The following is a 25,805-nucleotide window of genomic DNA, read 5'->3' on the forward strand; positions in this document are numbered from 1 at the left end:
GTGGGCACTGTGTGGCATTCAGATCATGTCACTGTCCTCCTGTAGCAACAGGCTCAGAGGTAGGGGCACAGAGATGCTTTTAAAGAAGACATTGGTTCCCATTGGTATGGAAAGACTCCCAAAGATGGAACTGTGTTGTGGAGTCAGAGAGACCCGGGCACTGGATCCCAGCTCACCATGGGCTGGCCTCATGTTCTCAGGAAGCTGATTAACCTCTCTGCTCTGTAAAATGGAGATGAAAAGGACAGGTCATAAGTGGTTATGAAAAGTAAGGGATGACCTTTGTTTGGGGACAAATATAATGAATACCTGGATGATCCTGCCAGCCAAGGTGATGGGAACTGAGACGAGGGTGCGGGAAGATTTAATGGTCTTTAAAATGCAGCTTTGGACTCTTGGGTTACTGATGACAATTTAAGGAGATTTGACCCTTCAGGGGGAATTTGGCAGTCTCAAGGCATTTTTGGTTTCATAACTTTGGAGGGGCTTTGCTACTGGCATCTCATGGTTAGAGGGATGCTTCTAAATATCCTGCAATGCACAGCACAGCCCCACGACAAAGATTTATCCAGCCCCAAATGTCAATAGTGCTGAGGTTGGGAAACCCTGCTCTATGGAACAAGAGACTTGAACTTAATCTTCTCTTTCTTCCTAGAATATTCAATGGTCTTTCACTTTGCAGTATCTGAGTTAGAATAAGAATTAAAGAGAACAAAAAGACAATGACCTTTTAGGATTTTTTTTCTATTAAATTTAAACGGCACAGCAGAGGCTTCTCATACTGGAGGAGACATCCATGGAGGCTAAAGCCTCAGCTTGTACTCGTTCTTAATGCTGAGCAGCTTAACAGATTCATTTTCTATTGTGATTTCTGTAATTTGTTCTTTAAAAGGATCGTGTGTTCCTTTTCTCTGTTTCAGAAACAAACTTTTGGGCGGTTTTAAAGAATAATTTATTTTCTAAAGTTGTTGTTAATGCCAGAGCCGGCTTTGATTTCTGACCCAGCTTTCAAAGCCGTAAGCACCTGCTAAGTAGAGTTTTATTTTTATTCCTCTGGAAAACAACTATACATTTTGCAGGGAAAGGCTTTCAGTACTTTTTCTTTTTTGTCATTTTAGTCTAGAGGGGAGATTGGCATTCCTTGGATCCAGTTAGAAAAGCTCAGAAAAAATTGACAGACTCAGTGGCTAATTAAAAGTATGCGGCTGAAAAGGCTCATGATTAATTCATGATAAACTAATACCGCATTCATTATCCTTTCTTAATGTTCTGATGTAAAGTGTGAGTCTTCAGTGGGGACTAAAATATCTGTTCCTAAATACCTAATAACAATATCCATTATATCTTACCAACATAAAGCCGTCCTCATGGGGTATTTCAATGTACTTCACAGTCATAATTCACGATTCTTGAATACGGCATATTAAACTCTTTCCCTCTCCTTAAGTGGATGAAGACTTTGGTGATAATCAAGAAAATACTTTTATCTTGTCTCTGGTATTTCTGATTTGTTCCCATCCGAAAAAAAGGTTTAGTGATATTAAAATAAAGTTTTCTTTTGAAATAAAGAAAGGAAAAAAGGAAATTCTATCAGATGTAATTTTATTTGACGAGAACTGCCAGCAGGCTGTTGGCTCGTTCTGCTTAAAATGTACACTAGGATAGTCAGTAATTTTTTTTTAATCCTTTGATGATGATAAAATGTTTTGCAAGTGGACTGTAAATCCTTAATAAGGATATTTTACAGCAGCAGATACAATAATAAGCACATTTTTAGTCAAGATAACTTCTACCAAAGAATTTATAGTGACTGTGCTGTGTGTCTCAAATAAAATGAATGAGAGAAGGTTCATTAAGAGGTAAATTGTGAGAGAAAAATGGAGCAATCTGGAGGTTGTACTCCAAACCACGAGATCGTTAATAATGGGACACCTTGGTGTGATGGACCTCCTAAAATGAGGCGAAAAGAAGGACACAAATAAACCTGTGTGATGCCCTTGCCAAAAAGACTCAAAGTGAATCTGTTCACAAGGAAATAAACAGACTGATCCAGAGTGTACCACATTGATAGGATGATTGACCTGGATTCTTCCCCAAGTCAGAGTTGTGGAAAACCAAGAAAGGTCGGGGTACTGTTCCAGATTTAAAAAGACTAAGAAACATAACAATACCTGAACCTTGAATGGGTCCTGGATTGGAAAAAAGAACCAAGTGGTGTAATTATTTGAGGACTGTCCAGAAGGTGAGTTGATTGAATCAGTGTTAGTCTTCACAGTTGTTATTATGGTATTGTGTGTATGAAGGAAAATGTCTTTATTCTAGGAGACCCATGCCAAAGCATTTAGACGGCGAAGTGTCATAATCACATAATCTGTCATAATCACTTGCTGTGAAACATCATGATACACAAATACAGATATTTTCCTTGCCTTTCTTAATCTTCTGATGTAGAAAAAATATATCTGCATGTGTATGTATATACAGACATGTGTACACATATAGAAAGACAGAGAAAGAAAGCAAGCAAATATGGCAAAATGTAAACAGATAGTAAACCTAAGTGAAGGAGTATACCTGTGTTTATTTTTATTCTTTCAACTATTTTGTAAGTTTGAAAATTTTCAAAAAAACGTTTTGGAAAAAATATGTATGAAGATTTATTTTGCTTCTCGTGTTTGAGGAGATGTTTTAGTTCCACTGATTTCATTTTTAAAATTTAGTATGGAACCAATTCATAAGAGGCACGTGTTGTGTGCCCTCCTTTGTCTGAATCAGGGATTCATGTGCTGGCCATGGTGCTCATCATCATCTAGTCCCATTTTTGGTGGATCACCAGATCGTGTGGCCTATACTTTGCAAAACTTCCTCTGTGACTCTAAAGATGATGAATCCCTGTTTCTTTGTTGGGTTGTATTTACAAAATAACTTGGAGCCTGTCATCTTGCTTTTTCCATGTGGCTTCTTTGTGCGGTATTCACCACACAGTAGACACTTGTTGACAGGTACATTCAGAACTTGTCTTTGGTAATTCCTGTGCCACCTTCCAAACCTTCCCAACTCCTACTTTCTTTTACCTGAGACGGGGTTGCTTTGATGGTTTAATCGCTACTGAATACAATTGCAGGAGCTGTCTCAGGATTTATATAAACAGTGGGCTGGTTCATACCTGCCATTCTGTGTTTGTCTCTGCATAGTTTGCCAAAGCAGGGTTAACTCAGTTGCTGTGGACCTGGGAATCTCTGCATTAGAGCAGGACTAACAAAGCCTGTGTTGCCCCTTCTTTATAAGCACTCCGTGGCTTCAGAATTTTGAGCAATGATTTTGCTCTAAATTTTGAAAAATAGCATGTAAAAATACCTAAGTAACAAAGCATTCCATTTATATGAAGACATCTACAAACACAATCCAGCCAAACACTTAATTTGCAATCTTTACATCCATTCCAGTGGAAACATTTAGAACATCAGATCTGATATGCAGTGCTTGACAAACTGTTCCCGTTGGAACCCTAAGCGCTCCTCAGACTGCTACTGGGAGCCCCCTCAGGCCTGTGGGGAGTGGTCTTCTGAGTTGATCCAACCCACTTCTTCTAGCAAAGTAACATTGATTTTCATCTATATTGGACTTTCTTATGGACAGAAGATCCTGTCACTAACAACAATGGCAAATGTTGATTTCTCTACTTGTCCTCTTTTATAACTGAAGACAACACTGAAAAAAAGATGTTCAGTTATTTACATAAAGATTAGATGGGTCTACCCATGGCCTCAGCTGTATCTTGGCCACAGTTTCTTTAGTAGCATGGCTTTTTTTTTTTTTCCTTGAGGAAGATTAGCCCTGAGCTAACTGCTGCCAATCCCCCTCTTTTTGCTGAGGAAGCCTGGCCTGAGCTAACATCCATGCCCATCTTCCTCTACTTTATATATGGGACACCTACCACAGCATGGCTTGACAAGCGGTGCTATGTCCACATCCTGGATCTGAACTGGCGAACCCCAGGCCGCTGAAGCGGAATGTGCGCACTTAACCGCTGCACCACCGGGCCAGCCCTAGTAGCATTACTTTCTAGCCATAAAGATTCACAATATTAAAGACACACATGGATTGTCTTGGAAGACATTAATTTAGGCTCAAAGATCTCTAATGTAAAAAGAGCCAAAGGCTCCTTGCATTTGCCTCCCAAGTGTCTCTTGCCTTTCATTTGTACCTGGCACACCTTGGGCTGAGCCATCTTCATCTCACAAGTGTCCAGTACCCTGGCCTTCAGTGGTCTATCTGCATCCCTCAAGGCCTCTCCTACCACCAACAGCCAGAGGCATCGTCTCAAAACCCAGGCCTGATCCTGCCAGTGGGCCTGTTAGAGGTCTCCAATGGCTCCATATTAGATGGAAGATGGAATTCTGGAACCAGGGCTGGGAGGGTCTGCATTGTTGGGCTCCTTCCAACCTTCCTATCCCCCAAGCATCCGGCTCCCCCTTGCCTTCCCTCTCCCCTACAGGCACGTTGTCTTACTACACCTCTCCTGCCGCCTAGGTACTCTTCTTTCTCAAGACCTCCACACAAGCCAACTTCTCCTGGCACTTGGCCTCCAGCTAGATAATGCCCACTGCACGCGCCACACACTCTTGTCCTGTTTGCAATTTCACTCCACTCTTTATGTGATTATTTGTCCAATATTGATTATTTGAATCATGCCTATCTTTGGAAAAATATTGCAAGCTCTATGAGTACAGGAACCATACAATACTCCCCACTATATTCCAGCAATGCATAGTGCCTTGCACATATTTAGTAAATAATTGTTGAATACATAAATGAAAAAAATGGTGCCAATGTCATATTAATATTGATGTTAAATGATACTCCTTGGATTTCAATCAAATAAGAAGGTTACATGCAAAAAAAAATATCACCTTTCTGATATGATTTGGCCTCTAACTTGTACCAATGTAAAGAATGATCTTTAACTCTATCCAGAGTTTCTCAATCTTCCTCTTTGCCAAATATGATGAAGCCTAGTATCTGTTAAAGATTATCTCTAATTAACCACTCCAGGATTCTGGAAGAGAGCAAAAGCATCTGATTCCTGGAAGAAACAAGTAATTTTTTTTCCTTTTAGACAGAAACAAAATTTTCACTAAGATCCATGTATTCTCTACCATATTCCACTGCGTGTGCTTTAGTTATTTTGCTCACAATAATTAAAGATGTGTAGCAGCCCCTTAATTTATGCTGCATGTGAAGTGTTCTGTTTATGATGTTTTTTTTCTTATGAAGCTCATATTAAACTCTCCATTTTAGGAGTGACTTCTATGGCAAGATAGTCTACTATATAGTTTCAAGTATAAAATATGATATTATCTGAAGTAAATCAGGAAATAGTCTATACCACAACTTCAAATTCTTCATCGTTTCCATGTAAAATGTTGGAAGACAGTAATAAAATGTCTGCAATTAGATCGATTTTATAAAATTAGGGGCACAGCCTTCTAATTTTAAGATGATTATCAGTTGATGATGAGTGGTTGGTATATTTCTGTTAACATATACTACGGTATATCTCTATTAAAATCGACTCTGAGTTGATGATATAATGGAAATTTACCATTGAATATCATGTTTTCCTAATGCCATGCTTTCATAACTTAAAACATAGGTTTTCTTTGAATTCCACATTTTTATAACTGTTCTTTGGTCTCCAGGAGCCCTTAGAGTTTTGCAGTGTGTTTCCAGATCCTGCGGGAGTTTGCTGAGAGCATTTAATTGTATAATGTTTCATACTAGATGAATGGGGAACCAGTTGATTTTATTTATCTGTCAGGTTTATTTGTTTCAAGATGTCATATTTGGAGGGGGGTTGATCAAGTGCATAGCTAAAAGTAAATTTACAATAATGAGTCAGACGCCATTTCCTTGATTAGTTACTTATGCTCTTTGCTGTTTAAAATAAGCATCAGACTAGTTATTCTGAGAAAAAAAAAAAAATCAACTCCAGAATAAATTTACCTTTAAAGGACATTTCTCTTTGCTAGAAATAGGAAATTGGCTAATAACATTCTTAGCTTTTGGAGACATTGCCATACAAGTGCAAAAGATAAGTGTGTTAAGCAAATTTAATAATACCGAATATCATACTGATAACTAAAAGTAATTTTGAGATCCTATTCAGAAACCACACATTTGAAGTATGAGAGAACTTTTTGAACTTCAGTATTTCTTTGGATAACACCGGCCTTTAGTCTACTTGAAATATTATTCTAGGTCATCTTCATTAGGAATGACAAGAACTGGATTAATCTCCAGTCTCTAGTTTTCTTCTTAATAATTTGAAAATATTATTTAAGTAATATTTTTTGTTGTCTGTTCTCTTGTAATATTAGACAGCATTCAATATCTATGATGTAATTCCCTTAAGAAGATTTTCTATCAGACGTGGAGGAAATTTTGAAATTCTATACAATAACTCTAGCCTCTCATATCTCGGATCATTTTATGATGTCTGTGACATAAAAAAACCGTCAGCTTTCCCTACCTTATTGATGTAATTAATATCCTCACATTCTCATTTCGAGAGGCAGAATGAGTAGAATGGGATGAGGCTGCATCCTAAAAACAATGAAATCGCTTCCCTTCTTTCTCCTGCTGTCTTTGGACATTTGTTGGGTCAAGCACAAATAATGAGGTGGGTGAGGGGGAGAGGAAGGAGGCAGGATGAATTTTTGTTTGTTTATTGAGTGGTGGGAATGAGTCTCCAAGAACAAAAATGGATACCCTAGTGCCATGCTTAACACATTTCCCCAGCACTCAGTCTGGTAGTGCAAACTTCCGTGGACTCACGGCAAGAACTGAAGTCCCATCAGCTTTTGCAGCCCATTAGACATACCTGATCACAGCTCAGCACCTCTTGGACTCTCATTTTTTCAACCACTTTGCCCTTTTTCCCCTCATCACCCACAAGCTACACCAGGTGCCCCTCATCCCCCACGCTCCATGATGGAAGCTGTCATTCACATGCACTTTGCTTTGCCACCCACAGTTTGAAGGAAGCCATATATACAACCACCTATGGGTTTTATACACGCACACAGACACTCTGGTTATATATATATATATATATATGTATATATATATATATGCGTGTATCTATATAGATAGATATATATATTATTTTCTGTTTCTGTGCTCTTGTGGTTTCCATGTTGAAAATGTTTTCGAAGGGACTTGTTTATGGTGAAATGATCTGAGTCAACAACAAAGAATGTCCTTTAAGAACATTCTCAACATGAAAACCCAAACCAGTTTTGTGTTTATTCTTAGGCTCTCTCTTTCTCTCTCACACACACTTACCCAGACTTTCTTTTTTTCTTTTTGGCAGTTAGGGTTAATGAGTCATTGTTATAAGTACAGAGACAAGTCGTCAGGCTCTTCCTGTGTTGAGAAAGATTTCACTTTACATCCCGCCTCCTTTCTGGTTGTGCTGGGGGAGTGATGCCCTTTGATCACATCTGTATTACTCTACAAATGCTTTCTTCTCAATAACGATCTGACCGAGAGTTGCTGGTATGTCATGGTTTTCATGTACGGTAGTCCCTCTTATCCCTGGTTCTGCTTTCCACAGTTTCAGTTACCTGCGGTCAACAGTCTGAAAACATTAAATGGAAAATTCCAGAAATAAACAATTGATAAGTTTTAAATTGCGCGCCGTCCTGAGTAGCTCGATGACATCTCTCACTGTCCAGCTCCATCTCACCGGGGACAAGACTCAGCCCTTTGTCCAGCGCATCCACGCTGTAGAGGCCACCCGCCCGCGAGGCACTTAGTAGCCATCTCGGTTATCAGATTGACTGTCGCAGGATCCAGTGCTTGTGTTCCAGTCACCCTTATTTTACCTAATAATGGGCCCAAAGTGCAGAGTAGTGATGCTGGCAATTCCCATATGCCAAAGAGAAGCCTAAAGTGCTTTCTTTAGGTGAAAAAGTGAAAGTTCTCCACTTAATAAGAAAAAAAAAATCAAATTCTGAGACTTTTAAGATCTACAGGAACTTTTATTACAGTATATTGTTATAATTGTTCTATTTTATTATTAGTTCTTGTTCATCTCTGTGTCTAATTTATAAATTAAACGTTATCATGGGTATGTATATATAGGAAAAAACATGATCTATATAGGGTTTGGTACTATCCATGGTTTCAGGCATCCACTGGGGGTCTTGGAACGTGTCCCCTGTGGATAAGGGGGGCTACTGTTTTTGGGGGGTCCCACGCTGCTTTAGCGAACTGCGCTGGAGGTTTGATCTGTTTGTCTTAGAACATTGATTTAAATGCCCCTGTCCTGCTATATGGGTTTCAGGGACACGGAACCACCTATGATGTAATGTAAGAAAGGACAAAACTTTTGAGCCTGGAATGTGAGCCCTCCTCAGGCTAAAGGCCTTCAGTGTCCCTGGCTAGGATGGACCCCTGAAATCCGGACCACCAGGGTCGCATTGTTCGCTTCCTCTCTGAGATCCATAGTGCTCTCAGTTGGAAATGATCGTTCTACCTGTTACTCTCTCTCTTGTCATCAGACACCCTGGTGGTCATTTTCTTTTCTTCCAGCTAAATGTACCAAAAAGAGTGTAGTAAAGAAATGGAGCTTGTTAACTAGGGGTGAAGTTTCCAGAGGCCTGCCAGATGCCAGGCTTCAGACCTCTGGAATGTTTGCTGCTGCATTTTCAGAGGCTAGGGTATTGAATCAGAGCTTTCTTCCACGAGGAAAAAAAGGAGAGATTAGAAATCTGTGTTAATTCAATTCTCTGCAACAAGTATTTATTAAGCATTTACCATGTGCTTCTGCTTAAAGAATAAGGACTCAAAAAGATTTCTCTAAAAAGGGAATCTTATTTTCTTTCTTGATTATGTGACAAGGGCCAGCTGCACAGTATTTGACAGAACATCATTATTTAAAAATCAGAGCTCATCAAATTGGATTTGTCTAAATTAGGGTCTTTTCAGGCCAACTGGAAGCCCAGGTTCATTTTCTTTTTATTTCTGTTAGTACAAATTATCATATTCAAGAAGTTTTGTAAATTTACTGTGACACTGTCTCCATCAGCAGAAAGACAATATGATTAAACTGTACTTTGTAGGCTTTTTTTTTTTCTGGTTATAAAAATAAGTAGAACATTTGACAAATACAAGAATGTATTTAAAAAATCACACAAAAACCACCGGTAGTCCCACTCCCCCTAATACCAATAAAGTTACATCATCTTTCTTTCCAGTTCTGTAAATGCATGGCTACATGCACATCTGCCCTAAAACATGCATATCATATATAAAAATGAATAGTTTTTAAAAATATTTGTGATCATGCTGCCTTTATTTAATGTCAGATTCTGCCTTTTCCACCCTGAAATTATGCCATGAAGCTTTTCTTCGTGACAAAATATTCTTCAAAAATCAAGAAATTTAAGGGCTGCCTAATATTCTATTATGTGATTTATTTAACCTTACCCCAATTCTCCTAGAATTCACAGATTTCTAACTAATGTTGGCAGGAAAATATGGATAAATGACATGTTTGTGGCTCTCAATATTTTCATAGGATAAATTCTGAGAAGTGAAAACACTGATTCAAAGAGTGTGAAACTGTTGAGACGCCTGTTATCCATTGTCAAATATGCTCCCAAAAGTCCATCCACGTTTGCGTGTCCACAACCAGTGAGCAAGATTCCCCATTTCACCACCTCTTTTCCAAGATACCGCATTATCACATCAAAATGTTTGACCAATTGATAGGTCAAAAACAGCATTTTCCTTGTGTTTTCATTTTAATTTTCAATCTCTAGTGAGGGTGAACATTTTTTATGTTAATTTATAATTGTCTTCTTGTTGATCATTTGACATTTTTAAATTAGGATGGTCATCGCTCACTCCTCCCTCCAGTCCTCCCTTCCCTCCCTCTCCTTCTTAACCAGTTGCTTATAATATCCTTCTCATTCTAAGATTATGGATAATAATAATATATTTCCTTTGGACTACTCTGTGGCCCACACATTGTTTTACACCCTCGATTCTTCTCAAGCACAGTGTCTGTTGCCTGTTGTTGCAGTTAATACTCGTGAGCTTGGACATGTGTGGTGTCCACACCTCATGGAAAAAGGAAAAACACCCAGTTTGGGACCATTTTCCCATAAAATAGAGCCTTGGGCAAGCGTATGATTGTCAGGCTAGCACCATGACAAGGGGTGAAGTTCATGCTCTTTTTGTTGGAGGAAGATTAGCCCTGAGCTAACATCTGCCACCAATCCTCCTCTTTTTGTTGAGGAAGAGTGGCCCTGGGCTAACATCTGTGCCCATCCTCCTCTATTTTATATGTGGGATGCCTGTCACAGTATGGCTTGATGAGTGGTGTATTGGTCTGCTCCCAGGATCCAAACCTGCGAACCCCAGGCTGCCAAAGCGGAGCCCGCGAACTTAACCGCTACGCCACTGGGCTGGCCCCAGTGAAGTTCATGCTTTTAAGAGGTGGCTTTCGTCCCCTTGAATTACACTAGAAGTGGGGAGTGATTTTCACTGCCTAGCCACCACCACCCTGGTTTCACGGTGAAAAAAGAGAAGGAACGGAAATCGAATTATTGCAATTATTATAATCACGTTTCACTGTTTCCCCAAGCTGAACATGACGGCTCTATCCGGTTGTTCTTCTTTGGGGATCTCATTTATGAGAGTGCAGCAATCAGCGCTGCGGTCGAGTGGGCATGAATGCTCTCTCCTCACACTAAGTAGCAGAGACCATCAGCCTGTGCTGCAAATACTTGGCACTCCATGCGAGTGGGCTCTATCCATTGCGGCTCTGGGCCCTGTGGTTTGGCTGGTATAGAATTCCAAGTCAGAAGTATTCATCCTCTGGATTTTGCAGCCATTGTTTGTCTACTGTTCAGTGTGGCTGTTGAAAGACCAAAGTCATTTGGAGTCTTATTTTTTTTTTTATGTAACGCATCCACCCCTCCCCCATGCCTTTATGATGTTTCCTTTGCCCTCAATGTCCTCAGAATACATGATAAGGGGCTTTGCTCTGAGTCTGTTTTCATTCATCATTTTGGCCGTGTAGTGGTCTGTTCAATATGGAGAGTCATGTCTTCTACTTCTAAAATGACACATCACAGCCTTGGTCATTTGTCCCCTACATACTTTCTCTTTCTTTATTCCTCTGGTTGGACCCCTGCTTACGATATCCCCATTTTCATATGTTTTCTCCCCTGTTATCAATCACTTGTGTTTTTCTTCGTCTTCCTTTGAGATGTCCTCAACTCAATCTTCCCAGCATTCTGCTGAATTATTCATCCATCATATGCTGCATTTCCAAAAGTTCCCTTTTGTTCTCTAAATGTACTTTTTCAAAGCATCTTTTATGTATGTACTCATTGATCAATTGGTTGGTGATTGATTTTCTTGGTCCTTTTTGTCTCTGACCTTCACGTTAGAGGTTCCTTTTAGGTGTATTCTGGTTCTTAGCTTCTGCTGATAGTAAGACGGGAGGGTCTGCAGAGCTGAGTGGAAGCTGTGTGCTAAGCGACATGCTTCTGTACTTGTCGGTCTTGTGAGAACTGGCCTGTACATCTGTGGCCTCCAGCTGTCCATATCCATGGTCTGGGGCCATCCACTTTCTGCAGAAAGGAATCCTGTCTTCCAGAGACTCAGGACCCCCACACGAGGGGGTCCTGGCTCTGTGGGGCAGGGTGGCCCACCCCGTCTCAGTATCTGGTCCCCCTCTGCAGCCCTCAGGTTTCAGCCTCGTCTGGATGCTTACATAGGGACCCTTCCAACAACTAGTTGCCAATCTCCAAAAACTGGTGGAAATTTCTGGTCTGCTCCTGTCTTCTGTCTGTCTGCCTTTGTCTGACTAGGTTAATAGAGTTTAAAGATTTCCTTCTTGGAATTCTAAGTGGTATTCAGAGATCATCGATTATGATGCATCTGCCATTTTACCCTCAAAGCTCTCATTTCCTATCAGCCTCTCTGTAGAATTGCAATATTCTTATCCTTCTTTTACGATGAGAAAATTGAGACGCAGAATAGTTAGGAAATTTCCTCAGAGTCACACAGGTAATATGTTAGAGCTGAGGTGGTAGCCAATTTGGTCTCACTCCTAACTTTACGTCTACTCATTTGAGTCTCTGATATCCATTCAAGTGGTGTAATGTTGCTGATAGTCAATCATTCTTGACCTACAAGAATGGCTTTTTTGGGGGCCAGCCCCGTGGCTGAGCGGTTAAGCTCAAGCACTCCGCTTCAGTGGCACAGGGTTTTGCCAGTTCGGATCCTGGGCACGGACATGGCGCCGCTCATCAGGCCGTGCTGAGGCGGCATCCCACATAGCAGAGCCAGAAGGACCTACAACTAGAGTATACAACTATGTACTGGGTGGCGGGGGGGGGGGCTTTGGGGAGAAGAAGAAAAAAAAGAGGAAGATTGGCAACAGATGTTAGCTCAGGGCCAATCTTTAACAAAAGAAATGGCTTTTTCACATATTTCATTTGATAAAAGATCTTGCCCCATTTATCAATAATTAAAGCTTTTCTTTTTCATTACAAATAAACAAACCTATAGGATCCAAGAACGCTAAATAATAGGCATGGGTGTCCTTTTATTGAAAAAACTATAAGTCCTAAGTTGAAGAAAGAGCTAACTAAAGTTATGCTGAAAAGTTTTGTTGTGAATTTATTATTTGCTATATCATACAGACCCAATGGTTATCACAGAAACCAATTCATTAGTTTAGCTTTGGCAAACAAATTGATATTCTTTTCTTGTAATCCATTTTGAAAGCTTAAAATTTTATTAAAAATTACACCTGTTCCATCATGTAAAGGAAACACATTTTTAAGAGCTACTGGTTGATTTTTCTGCATTACTCAGGAGTTACAATTTTATTTAGAAAATAACAACTAGCACACTTTCCTGAAATTACCTTTAAATTGCACACGTGAGTTTTGTTAGCCTTGTCTTCAAGCATTTCCGTGATACGTGCGAACTATAGGGATTAAGTCAGTACTGGAAGTGGAGCTTTGGAGAATATTGGTTATCTTTTAATAATTCAGTAAATAATTCTCCCTTATGAATACTTTCAGGCAGGGGAAGGACTGAATTTACAATTTTCTCTATTGATTGAATTCATAAATATTAATTTTAAGTTTTAATTTTTCTAAATGATGTCAGAAAGACGTCTTGTAGATAATGATGAAATAACCAAACCCCATATTAAAGTTTCACTATATAGTACAGAGGTACTGGTAGACAGAGGAAAATTTAGAGTTCAAAGTATTTTGATGTAATCCAAATTGGAACTTTAATAGAAAAAAGATCGTGATGTACAAATGAACTTGCATGGACTCTTTCTTGTATTTTTGTCAACTCAGTCATAATTATAAACTGGCCAGGAATCTAACAAGTAACTGAAGAATTATTCTCTAATTTAATGGAAAGGATCCTTTATGTGATAACTTATGGCAGGTCTAAGGTGATCCACACGTCTGTTAAAATTCATGACCTATCTACAAATCAGTGCATGACCAATATTTTCTCAGTGCCCCTCTGTCCTAGGAGTTGACTTGATTGTGGGGGCACAAGAAGAATGGTTTCCTGGATTTCATAGAACAGCAGGAAAAGTCATTGAATTGGATGCCATTGGAGCCAACGGAGAGTCTGGACAGCTCCCCTCTGTGTGAGGGTGACATCGACGTTTGCTTCCCAAGCAGTGGTCCCAGGGAGCAGCATCGCTGCTGTACTCTCAGTGTGATACAAACAGGAAGAAACAAGACACAGGCGTTATTTCTCTCCATGAGATATTGAGTTCTCCTTATCCTTCATCTCTTTGTATTTATTTTTAATATATTTTTGCTTGTTTTTATTGTGGTAATAAAAGTATAGACGTTTATTGTAAAAAAAATCCAAAAATCAGAAAAATATAAAAAAGGAAATGAAAATACCATAATCCCATTACCCATACTAACCACTATAATCGTTTATATATGTATATATATATCTCCTTCCAGAATTTTCTAGGAATAATATATAGACATGACAGTTTACTATTGGTTCCATTGTATAATTTTTGTTTTCTAAATTTCATTTTGAAATAATTATAGATTCACAGGTAGATATAAGAAATAGTACAAAAAGATCTCTCCTACCTTTCACTCAGAACTTCCTAATGGTAAAGAACTGTTGTTTGCAACAGATATACTTCCTATACTTCTACACCTGGAGACTCATGAGTGATTAAAAGAATTGCTTGGGGCTGGCCCATGCCCAAGTGGTTAGGGTTCTGTACACTCCACTTTGGTGGCCCAGGTTCGTGGGTTCGGATCCCAGGTGCAGACCTACTCCACTCATCAGCCATGCTGTGGAGGCATCCCACATATGAAGTAGAGGAAGATTGGTGCAGATGTTAGCTCAGGGCTAATCTTCCTGAAGCAAAAAGAAAAAAAAAAATGAGCAGGATTGGCAACAGATGTTAGTTCAGGGTGAGTCTTCCTCACCAAAAAAAATAATAATTAAAAAAAATAACTGCTGTCTCTACCTCCTGCCTTCCTCCCTCCCTAGCTTCCTGACTTTCTTCTTTCTTTCCTAATTTGCTCCCTATCTTCCTCATTCCTTATATTCTTCCCTTTCTTTCTGTAGTTTCTATGGCTGCTGTAACAAATTACTGCAACCTTGGTGACTTAAAGCAACATAAATTTCTTACGGTTCTGGAAGGCAGAATTCCACAGTATGTTCCACTGGCTAAAATCAAGATGTTGGCAGGCCTGGTTCCCTTCCAGAGGCTCTAGGAGAGAATCTGTTTCCTTGCCTTTTCCAGCTTCTCGAGGCGCCCGTATTCCTTGGCTCCTGGCCCCTTCCTCCATCTTCAAGGTCAGCAGCCTAGCATCTTCCAGTTTCTCCCCAACTCCCTTTTATAAGAACCTTCGCGATGACATTGGACCCAACTGGATAAGCCAGGCTCATCTCCCCATCTCAAGGCCGTTCACTTAATCACACCCCCAGGGGCCCTTTGCCGTGGAAAATAAGGTAGTTACAGGTTCTGGGGATTAGACGCAGGCGTCATTGGGGGGCTCTTAGTCAGCCCACCACACTTCCCTGTGTTCTTTCTGCTCTCAGGTTGGTGCCTCCAGACAATATATCCTGGGCCTTTATGAGATGCCTGGGGCTGTGCTAAGCCTCACGTAACATGTAACCTAGAGTTGCAGCTCAATAAGTATTTGTAGGTAGAATGAAAAAAAAAAAAAGAATTGGATACAAAGATGAATACCACAGATCTTTTGTTTTTCATAAGTGAGATATGTAAATGCATTTATAAACCAAATATCCCTACCCTCAAATCTCTCTAGCTTTGGATAGGAAAGCATTTGCTTTAACATTTATACCCACTGAATTCATTTTCTATTGTTTCGTAACAAACAGTGGCTTCAAATAACACCCATAGATATCTCCCAGCCTCTGTGGGTCAGAAGTCCAGGCCAGGGATAGATTGTTCCTCTGCTCAGGGTGTCAGCAGGCTGACATCAAGGTATCAGCCAGACTGTGTTCTCTTCTGAGGCTCAGGTTCCTCCTCCAAGTTCAGTGGGTGCCAGCAGAATTCAATTCCTTGCAGTTGGGGTCTCAGGTCCCCATTTTCTTGCTGTCTATAGATCTTGTGCCACTTTCAGCTCCTAGAGGCCAGTCACAATTCCTGGGCACGCAGGCCCGGTTGGCAGTTCATATCATAGCTGTTTGCTTCTTCTTTAGGGCCAGCTGGGGCCTCTCTCTCTCACTTCTAGACTCGGTACCTTTTAAAGGATCACTTGATTAGGTCAGGACCACCCAAGATAATCTCCCTTTTGAATTAACTCAAAATCAACAGATTAGTCACCTAGTTACAGGACTGACATCCATTGCATTCACAGGTCCTGCCTCCCCCTCAAGGGGCAGGGATTATACAGGGTGTGTACACCAGAGGGCAGGATTATTGCTGGCCATTTTAGAATTCTGCCTACCATGCCCACATTTCTCTGGCTTCTGTTGATTGGATCTCATCCCCTCCATGGAAAGTTGTCCTCCAAAAACCATCCTCCTTTTCTTTCCAACAACTATTCCTCATATTCCATAGTGTGGTACGTCTGTGGCATGCTCCGGTTTCCTGGACCCCTCATCATTTGCTGAGATTCCCACAGGCATGAAGGTGTCTGCTGGTGGGGTTCAGGGAGAAGGCTGGACTGCTCTTGGACCTGACTGACACTGCCTGCCTTTTTTTCTGTTTAATCTCAGAGCTGGAGCAGCCCTGCCCTGCCCCCAATGGGTGGAAGGCATCTCTCTGAGTCTGAAAGCCAGGCTGGGATTGAGTCCAAGCCTCTGCAGGTCTTTTTCCTCCCCTCCTTCTGGGGCCTCCCCCCTGCAGACCCACCAAGCAGATAGTTGTCTCCCTGTTCCTTTCTTCCTGCCTGTCCTTGGACAGTCAGGACCATTCTGTGATGCATAATTTAAGAAACGCAATGTGGGCTATGATAATAGTAGGTGTATGCACATTTGAATTTGAGAAGGGAGGTGGTTATAAATACTTACTATGTCTCAAGATAGACTAGAGTCTCTTAGACTTTATCTCACTACGAGTTTGTTATTTGTGAGGGGATTTTATATTATACTTACATGTGACTTTGCGCCTTCTTGCCCTAAGAATTGTTTTAAATAGGTAACTCCTCCACTGATCCTGAAGATGATCCCTCTGAGATAACCAGAATACTTACTTATTTACATACGTATAAGCCTTGCTTCTTCCCCTTTGATGTAAATGATGAGGAATTGCACTTAAACCATTTTCTTGCTAACAGGGACTGTGCTGTAATGAATTTGCATGATGTAATTGTAATCAGCATTAAATGTAATGCTTGCTATTTAAGTATCTACACAGCTCCTTGTTATTGGAAATGCTACCATCAAAAGTATTTTTTAATCAACATACAATTTTCTTAATGTTTCTTTTTCACGTGTAAAAATTATATGCATCTCTGCCTTCAGGAGAGGAAGTGTATCTCTCCACCCTCTGAGGCAACTCCTTACAATTTTGTGTGTCCCGGTTCGCTTTTTGCTGCCTCCTACCCATATAAGCATATTTTCTCTGAAGATTATATAATTTGTTGATTGACTACTCAACTCTTTTGGACCTTATTGTGTACAGGACTTCTCTATAATCTTACATCACAGAAGATACTGTGCATGAGGACCGAGAGGGCCACATGTATAGCTGAGTGTGGGAAGCTCAGTGCTTGGGGTCCAGTTCCTTTGTGTTAGACGTGGAAATAGGGTCCCAATCACAGAATCCTGGAGCTGACCACAGGAGACCATTGGGATCTTGGCCTCAGAGGCAGGCACTAGGGCACTGGAAGGGGGTGTTAGCAGAAGAGTTATTCTGTCTGCCATTGGGTACCACTCTGGCTTCGATGTCCCATTAGGCATCCTCCATATTGGTCTTGTAGGGTTCAAGAAATATCCCATGACAGAGACCTCCGTATCTAGGGTAAACCTGAGAAGATACTTGTAGAGAGAGACCAGCTGGCAGATTAAGGTGACTGAGGCACCATTCTGGACACACATGCGATTCCACAAGATCATTGGGAGATGGAAAATTAATTCTGGAATATTCCATATCTTTTAGCAGACACCTGGTTTTGTGCATTTCCTGTGAGGACATAATTATTTTCTTTCCATGGATGGAGTTTCCTAAGAAGAGAATAATTTTATTTTATCAAAAATATCCTTTCAACATTCAGCCTCCCTGTAGAGCCCACCAAAAAATATCACAGGTGGCCTCATACTGGAATTTAAAGTGATTGTTTCCAGCAGCCTGGAAATTTTCTCTAGAATCTTACTTTTAAGTTCCCCTTTGTAATTGCTTCTTAGATGAAGGACCTCATGCTATAAATTCAGCCAAATATCGCGCCTTCTGCAGACATGTTGTATCACACGGAGATTCATTTGGAGATAGGCTCACAAGAATACAAAAAGCCCTCAGTGGAGCTGACCCAGTCTCGGTCATACCACCTCTTCATTTTGGCATCAAAATGATACATTTGGGCCGGCCCAATGGCGCAGCAGTTAAGTGCACACATTCCGCTTCGGCGGCCCAGGGTTCTCCAGTTTGGACCCTGGGTGCAGATGACAGTGCTTGGCATGCCATGCTGTGGCAGGCGTCCCACATATAAAGTGGAGGAAGATGGGCATGGATATTAGCTCAGGGCCAGTCTTCCTCAGCAAAAAGAGGAGGATTGGCAGTAGTTAGCTCATGGCTAATCTTCCTCCAAAAAAAAAAAAAAGTGATACGTTCTCTGATCTTATTCCCTTGGGAGGGGATTGAGAGGAGTCATTTCTTCTGGCTGAATGCAGACCCCCAAGGTTGGACAAGCTTGTCTCTGAATTTTTGTCAAAAGGATGTTGGTTAAGTGGCATCTGGCTTTCTATAGATGACAAACAGCCAGGATGCTACACCAAGGGCTGTGATTCTGTCATCTTTCTGTTGAGTGGGGGAAAATCCTCCTTCTTCCCTTCTAGTGTTCTTATGGCTGGACAAATAGTAAAATTGACATGAGAATAGATTAACAGGAGAAAAACCCAGTTTAATACATATGTACTAGAGACCATAGAGAAATGATGCTCAGAGAGTGAACAAAGCAGGCAGTGTATATAGCCTTACACAAAGAAGGAGAAATTTGTGAAGAGTTGACAGGACAAAGAAACTTCAGTTTGGGGTACATAATTAGAGAGGAATTTCAACAGAGTCTAGGCTTGAGGTAGTAACTTACGAGGTTTGTTTACGCAGCTTCTGGGCCCGGAATCCCCAGCTCTGGTGATGAGGATGGAGGGAGAGCCCCTTTCACAGGGGAGATCGATTTCCTGCTTTCAGGGGGACAGAGACAGAGGGTCAGAATGTCCTTTCTGCTTCTCAAGTAGCTTTAATTCAAAATAATCAATATGCCATTGTGGGATATTTTGGGGTGGCCTGCCCTGGGCTGCAACATTTCTGATATCTCACAGGAATGGAAGGCTGATTTTATATAAAAGACCAAACTCGAAAAGAGCTCCAACTCTGCTGATCCAAGAGTCTTCTGCAGCCAACCTGGTCTGCACAGGGTCCAATAGAAAAACAAATGCAGACTCAGTAAGGAGAGACTTTTTTTCAAAGGGATTATTACAAGAGGAAAAGGGATTATTGCAAGAAGGAAAATGCTCTGACCGTAAGGACGGCAAGCTTTTCAAAGGTTAGGCAGACAGTTTTTCTTTTATAGAGAAGAGTAAACAGGCTGGACAGAAGCAGGTGTGGGGAGGTGGGATGGAAGGGTGGCCTGATTGAACAGTAGACCCAAGTCTGGTTTACCCTGAGGCCAGCCTGTCCTCTTGGGAGCTATCTCCTGGCTCAGGCAGAGGGTGGGCCAAGGTTCAGGGTCTGGGGTATGGAAAGAAGCTGAACCAAAGTTTAGTTAACATTTTACTCTGATTGATCAGTGGGGACAAGCAATTCAGTGAATCATTTACAAGACAACGAATGAGAATTTAGAGGGTCTGTGTCTGGCCTTGCGCCCAGTGGGCATGGGGGGCATCTGTGAGTCTTATCTGAGTTGTATGGGGGAGGGAAATTCTTTGCAGTCAGCCATTTTCCAGAAGACAGAAGGTGAGAGCATTTCTTAACCTTTGCTGTTTTCCGAGATCTCAGGGTTGGGAGGAAATTCAGCATTGTCTGTGGTATGACTTTACCTAGCCACCTCTTCTTCCAGTGACTGTTGTTGAGCTGCAAGGGAGAAAATATTCAAGAGACACACCAAGAGAGTGTAACTTAGGCACATCTTCATCATGTGACCTGCGCAAGCAGTGCTGTAGCAGAGCCAAGCTGTACGCTAAAGATTTATTTAAGAGGAATGTCAAAACTTGGTTGGGCAGGGCTTGTTTCTAAGGAGAAGGCGCCTCCAGGGAATATGCTTCTTAGACTTCCGCTGGTGCAGACACCAGCAACGGAGGGTAAATGAACAAAGTTGCTTCGTCCTCGACCATCAGCCGGATGTGGCGGAAGCTGGAGATGCCTTGAAGATAGTGAGCGTGCTTGTCGCTTTTAACCTTGAAACAAACTGAGTTGGGAAGTTCATGGGAGCTCCCTGCTTCTGTTGGGTATTCTCTCAACATGTATTGTCATGTGCTTGTTTTTAAAATCTGTTGTTGCTTGGTAATTTCCATTGATTATAATGATTTTCTGTGAGGTTTAGCAAGGGAAGGTTTAGAAAGGGTTATAAATGGGGTTAATTAGTAAGATGCAAATCGCTTTTATGGCTGTTTCAAAACATTTAAATGGCCCATAATTAAGTTGTGTTGCCAAATTATTTGTTAATTATCATCTTCCTATCAAGTTTATTTCATCAGGAGATCTCATCCACAGTGTAATAGGCAGAGCAAGCAGCATTGTGCAGGTAGATGCTTTGCAAAGATGGACAAGAATGCTTGTTTGGTTGGGTTCCTTTCTTATTGGCTCTGCTTTTATTTTTCATTTCTACTTCAATATATCATAGATGATGAGTTTGCTTATGGATAGACAGGATCTCTTGGTTGGAAGGATTACAGTAGTCACTTTGCCCAACTTCCCTACTTCTCCATGAAGTAATCCCTTCTGCAATATCCCGGACAGATGAGGTTTTTCAGTCTCTGCCCAGTCATGGCAGGAGAAAGATGAGATTTGGCAGGCTGATCATTTCGTGGTCTGGCAGCTCTTGTAAGATCGTGTTCCTTATTTTGGACACAGTCCTAGCTCTGGCCTCTGAGACAACAGCTAAATCCTTTCTCTCTTTCACAGACAGCCACTCGAGCAAATTCGAAGACGACTCTAATGCCTTTTGTGCTCAGGGTGAAATGTTACCAATTCCTGAGTAATCACTTATGCATAATGGTTTTTGTACCCTTAAGCATCCTGTTTGCTGTCCCCTTGATAAGCCAGTTTGTGTCTGTCCCTCTTAAATAGCAGCAATCTGAACTGAAAGGTATTATTCCAACTATAGTTTCAGGTGTGTAGAGTCCAGTGGAACTTCTCTTCCTTGTCTCAAAAACATCTCCCTATTAACATATATAAAGCAGCATTAATTTTAGCCTTTGCAACTTCAAGTCACTCCATTGCTCACCTGACTACCACTTTGTCAGCAGTTAAAATCTTCTTCATATGAGTTGCAATTAGGCCACATCTTCTTAATATCAGCATTCTTGCACCAATGATTACATTTCTTAAATAAGTAGATTATGGGTCTCGCCATTGAATTGAATTTTATTAGTTTTCATCTTTTGTTCCATTTATCAAGGTCTGTCTGAGACTTCATTCTCTTCCAAAGCACAAACTAACCTCCACATGTTGGATCAATATCTCATAGTTTATTCATACAAATCGTTGGTATAAATTATTGAATAGAGCAGAGTCGTATAGCGCATTTTCGAAAACCTTTGACATTCACTACAACTCTTTTACAGCTCATCACTCTTGTGGAACATCTGTGTAGCCAGCTACAACTGATAGATACGGTAGCCTGAGATTTGCAGATTCCAGGCCAGCATTGCTATTCATTCTACTGCTGATAGTACCAGGAGGAAGAGTTCTGGTAGCATTACCACAAAGGAAGGGAGGCCTACGTTGTTTCTAGCAAGCTCAGGATGGTGCCAGCCAATCACCATTGACATTCTAAAGTGCACACAAACCATCGATAGAAATGTTAATTCTGGAAACTTGTGGCAGGTACAGCTTAACTAGTCTCTAGTTTCTATCTTCCTTTCTTTTACTTAAAAATTACGTGTTTATAAAATGACATCATCACACTGCGTGCCCCTCTAATCAGTAAAGGTATGTGTGTGGCTGTTTACCTAATACATGCAGCATACTCTCTGACTCTATTGGGCATTCTTTGTTTACATTTGCATAGGCACCATTTTAATAAAAAAGGAACTGCCATTATTAGCTAATTAATTAAGTAGAATTATATTCTGTTGTCAACTACAATAGTCCCCCCTTATCCATGGGAGATACATTCCAAGACCCCCAGTGGATGCCTGAAACCCTATATGTACTGTGCTGTTTCCTAGACTCACATACCCATGATAAAGTTTACTTTGTACATTAGGCACAGTAAGAGATTAACAATAATAATTAATAATAAATAGAACAGTCATAGAAACATACTGTCCCAAAAGTTTTGTGAATGTGGTCTCTCTCTTAAAATATCTTACTGTACTGACCTTTCTTCCTGTGATGACATGAGCTGTCACAGTGCCTGCATGATGAGATGAGGTGAGGTGAGTGACGCAGGCACTGTGACGTAGTGTCAGGCTACTCCTGACCCCCTGAGGGAGGATCTTCAAGCCGTGACTATGTAGATGGTTGCATGTCAGGAGCAAATGATGGCGATGGTTGGGGATCCAACAAAGGAATGAGACATGTCCCAGGCAGCGCAGAAGGGGGTGGTGCAGGATTTCATCACTCAGAATGAGGTGCAGTTGAAAACTTATGAATTGTTTATTCCTGGAGTTTTCCACTTAATATTTTGGGACCGCGGGTAATTGAAACCACGGATAAGGGGGGGACTACTATATAATTGCATTGCTGTTTGAACATGGATCTTCTTGGTTTACTATTGTTCTAACTGTCTGTCAGCAGGTGGTAATAAGCTTGATGCTCATGTAAGCTCAACATGTGAAAATCCTTGCCAAGGGCATGTCTGCTTTATGAAAGACGTTCTTCAATTAGGACACCCACAGTGGGGCTGAGCACAAAGAACAAAGCTCTATGTGGGGAAAGATGCCTCAGCTGCAGTTGTGATCTTAAGTCTTTTTCAAAATAACATTTAACCCAAAGACAATTATTGTCATTAAATGTCTTGTGTTATGTAGGCTTTCACAATGTCGTTCATCTCAGAACAAAGATGCTCCCCTAAAGAGTGAACTTGAAGATAACATTTCCCTGAAGTCACATCTTCCTTTCAGTCTGGGAGTTTCTTTTCGAAGTTTTTATTCCAAAGATCGGATCTACTATTTATGTACATCAAAACTGCTTTTTAGCTGAAGGCAATTTTGAATTGCTTCATATATTAATTGATTGACAAAGTCTATAGATATTGTTTATCCAGAAGGCACTACCAATGGAAGGCAATGAACATGCTTAAATTCTTTTATGGATCCTTTAACATGTGTATTATGATGGGTATTTTAGAGGCTGTGTCCGATAATTTTAACATTTGCACATCTTATGCTCCTTCACATGTCATTTGTATATGTGTGTATGTGTATATATATATATAATTTTATATTATGTATATATTTTTTATATATGTGTGTATATATACATATACATATATAATTTTTTAATGATGGGCATTGAATATAAAATAATAGTGGACACTGAATTCAGTAATATTTACACCTAGACAGCATCACGCCCCTTTGTCCATCTGGCCACTCGGGTGAGCTCCTCTAAGAGTACAGACATCTGTTGTAGCTATAATTAGGTTCAGTTCTCCTCTGGCTTCAAATGCTTTGACAGGGCATCCACACTTGCCCTTTAGCACACATCCCTCAGAGCTTGGGGTCTGAGCGCCAGTGAGGCTCAGAGGATTGCACTCTGCTTTGTAGCCTGGATGCTAGCTTGTTGGGTCTTTGAGGAATTTTCCCTATTCTCCCTCCTGCCCTGGCTTTGGTAATCCCACCTTCCCATCCTGGCTGGGGGACAGGGACAGGTGTGACTGCCCATGGGGAAAGCTCAGGGGGCCCTGGAGAGACGCCGCTCCATTCACTGCCCTGGCCCAGCCATGGTATACTGCCATCCAGTGGGATTCGCAAAGATCTGCAGGAATGAGTCGAAAGGTTGGTGCAAATGGACTGTCTGGCTGTACTTCTCAGGATCCTGGTCTGCCATGCCTGCCGACCCACATGCAGCTATTACACACCCCTTTCCACTTCATGTGAGGGTTTCCCCATCTTTTCCTCATTTCCTCCACCAGGAGTGAAAGCAACCGAGGGTCTCTTCTTTGTAGGAAGGTTTACCACATCCTCAGCATGATTCCAGTTCACGTAGGTTTCATTGCATCCTCAGCTTTCTGATGGGTTTAAAAAAATATGATTTTAATTGAGAGCTTCGTGTGCAGATGAGAAGCTAAAATGGTGCAGCTGCTGTAGAAAAACAGTCTGGTGGTTTCTCAATGAGTTAAACATAGAATTTCCATGTGACCCAGGCGTTCCACTCCTAGATCTACATCCAAAAGAACTCTAAACAGATGTTCAAACACAAACCTGTACATGAATGTTCATAGCAGCACTAGTCAAAATATCCCTAAAGTAGAAGCAACGCAAATGTCCACCCACAGATGAATGGATAAACCAGGTGTGGCATGGCCCTATGCAATGGAATAGCATTCAGCCATAAAAAGAAGCAAAGTGCTGACACAGGCTACGATGTGGGTGAACCTTGAAAACATCATGCCAAGTGAAAGAAGCCAGACGCAAAAGGCCACATTCTGTATGATTCCATTTATATGAAATATCCAGAATAGGCAAATCCATAGAGAAAGCAAATTAGTTGCCAAGAGCTAGTGGGAGGGAGAAATGGGGAGTGACTGCTTAATGGATGCAGGGATTTCTCTGAGGGTGATAAAAATGTTCTGAAACTAGATAGCAGTGCTGGTTGTGCAACACTGTCAATGTACTAAATGCCACTGAGTTGTACACTTTGCAGTGGTCTAAACAGTGAACTTGATGTTATGCAAATTTGACCAGAGTTTAGAAAGTAGTTACGGTTTTGAGGTTTAGTACTTTATCTCGTCAGTGTGAGCTTGGGGGTCCCTTTGGCTACATCTTAACTGGCAATGAAAGCTGATTGCTTTTTTTCATATCCTATAACTTCCCTTTTTTGTTTTTAAACATTTTCAACTGTCTATATGCATCTTGAGTGAACAGAGCCTGACTGTCAACGTTTGCATTCTGGGGTGTCCTCTCAGGGTGTTTAGGATCTGATGGCAAAGAGCCAGACAGTGCGGATCTGGGGAACCAAATTCAGACCTAGAGCCCAGAGGTCAGGAGCTGGTAAAACTGCCGTGACTCGGAAGCTCTTGGGAAATGGAGTAGAAGGGAATGTAAGGGTGCTCCCTGAAGCCAGGAAACTGTCTGCTGGATACATGAGTGAGGTGGGAGGAATGGCGCTCGGTTCGTGGACTACTACACTGATACTTGCATCATGGTTAACAAAAGACATTTACAGGACTTTATTCCGTTTACTTTTAACCACCTTGAGATGTGGAGGGTGGTTTCGGAGAAGGCAAAGTAACACACTTTTAGCTCTTGGAATTTGTGTCTTCTGCCTTGATGTGTTTCTGGGATCTTTTGTCCAAGTCAAAGAGGCTGGTAAGGTTTCCATTCAATTTTTTTTTTCCCTTTGCCCAGTGTGGTAGATATAGGGACGAGCAGTGTCCCACTTTAATGGAAGAATGAGAAGGCTGTTCCTGCTCGTGCAGACCCCAGCACTGGGAAGGCTGACTCCTTAGACAGAAGGATGGAGGTCAGGCACTGATCAGGGGACCTTGGTGTGACTCAATGCTGACACCCAAACACACAGGGTTCTTTTCTGGAGGGTTCCATCAGTTAATCATAGGTGGCAGGATGGCTCACATCCTGCCTGAGGCCTTGTGGCAGGTTCCCTGCAGACTCATGACCAAGGATGTGATCATTACATCACTTTGGACAATCACTTTGGACATTACATCACGTCTTCTTCTGGCTGGATT

General features: G+C 41.2%; 1 protein-coding gene across 1 annotated transcript in view; it reads left to right on the forward strand.

Annotated features, from left to right (window-relative positions):
* STS (steroid sulfatase) overlaps positions 1–25,805 on the forward strand; it is a 166,497-nt gene that overhangs the window by 27,182 nt on the left and 113,510 nt on the right. The gene's annotated exons all lie outside the window — the stretch shown is intronic.

The sequence above is a fragment of the Equus asinus genome, chromosome X, assembly GCF_041296235.1.
Source record: "Equus asinus isolate D_3611 breed Donkey chromosome X, EquAss-T2T_v2, whole genome shotgun sequence".
In the NCBI taxonomy this organism is placed as follows: Eukaryota; Metazoa; Chordata; class Mammalia; order Perissodactyla; family Equidae; genus Equus; species Equus asinus.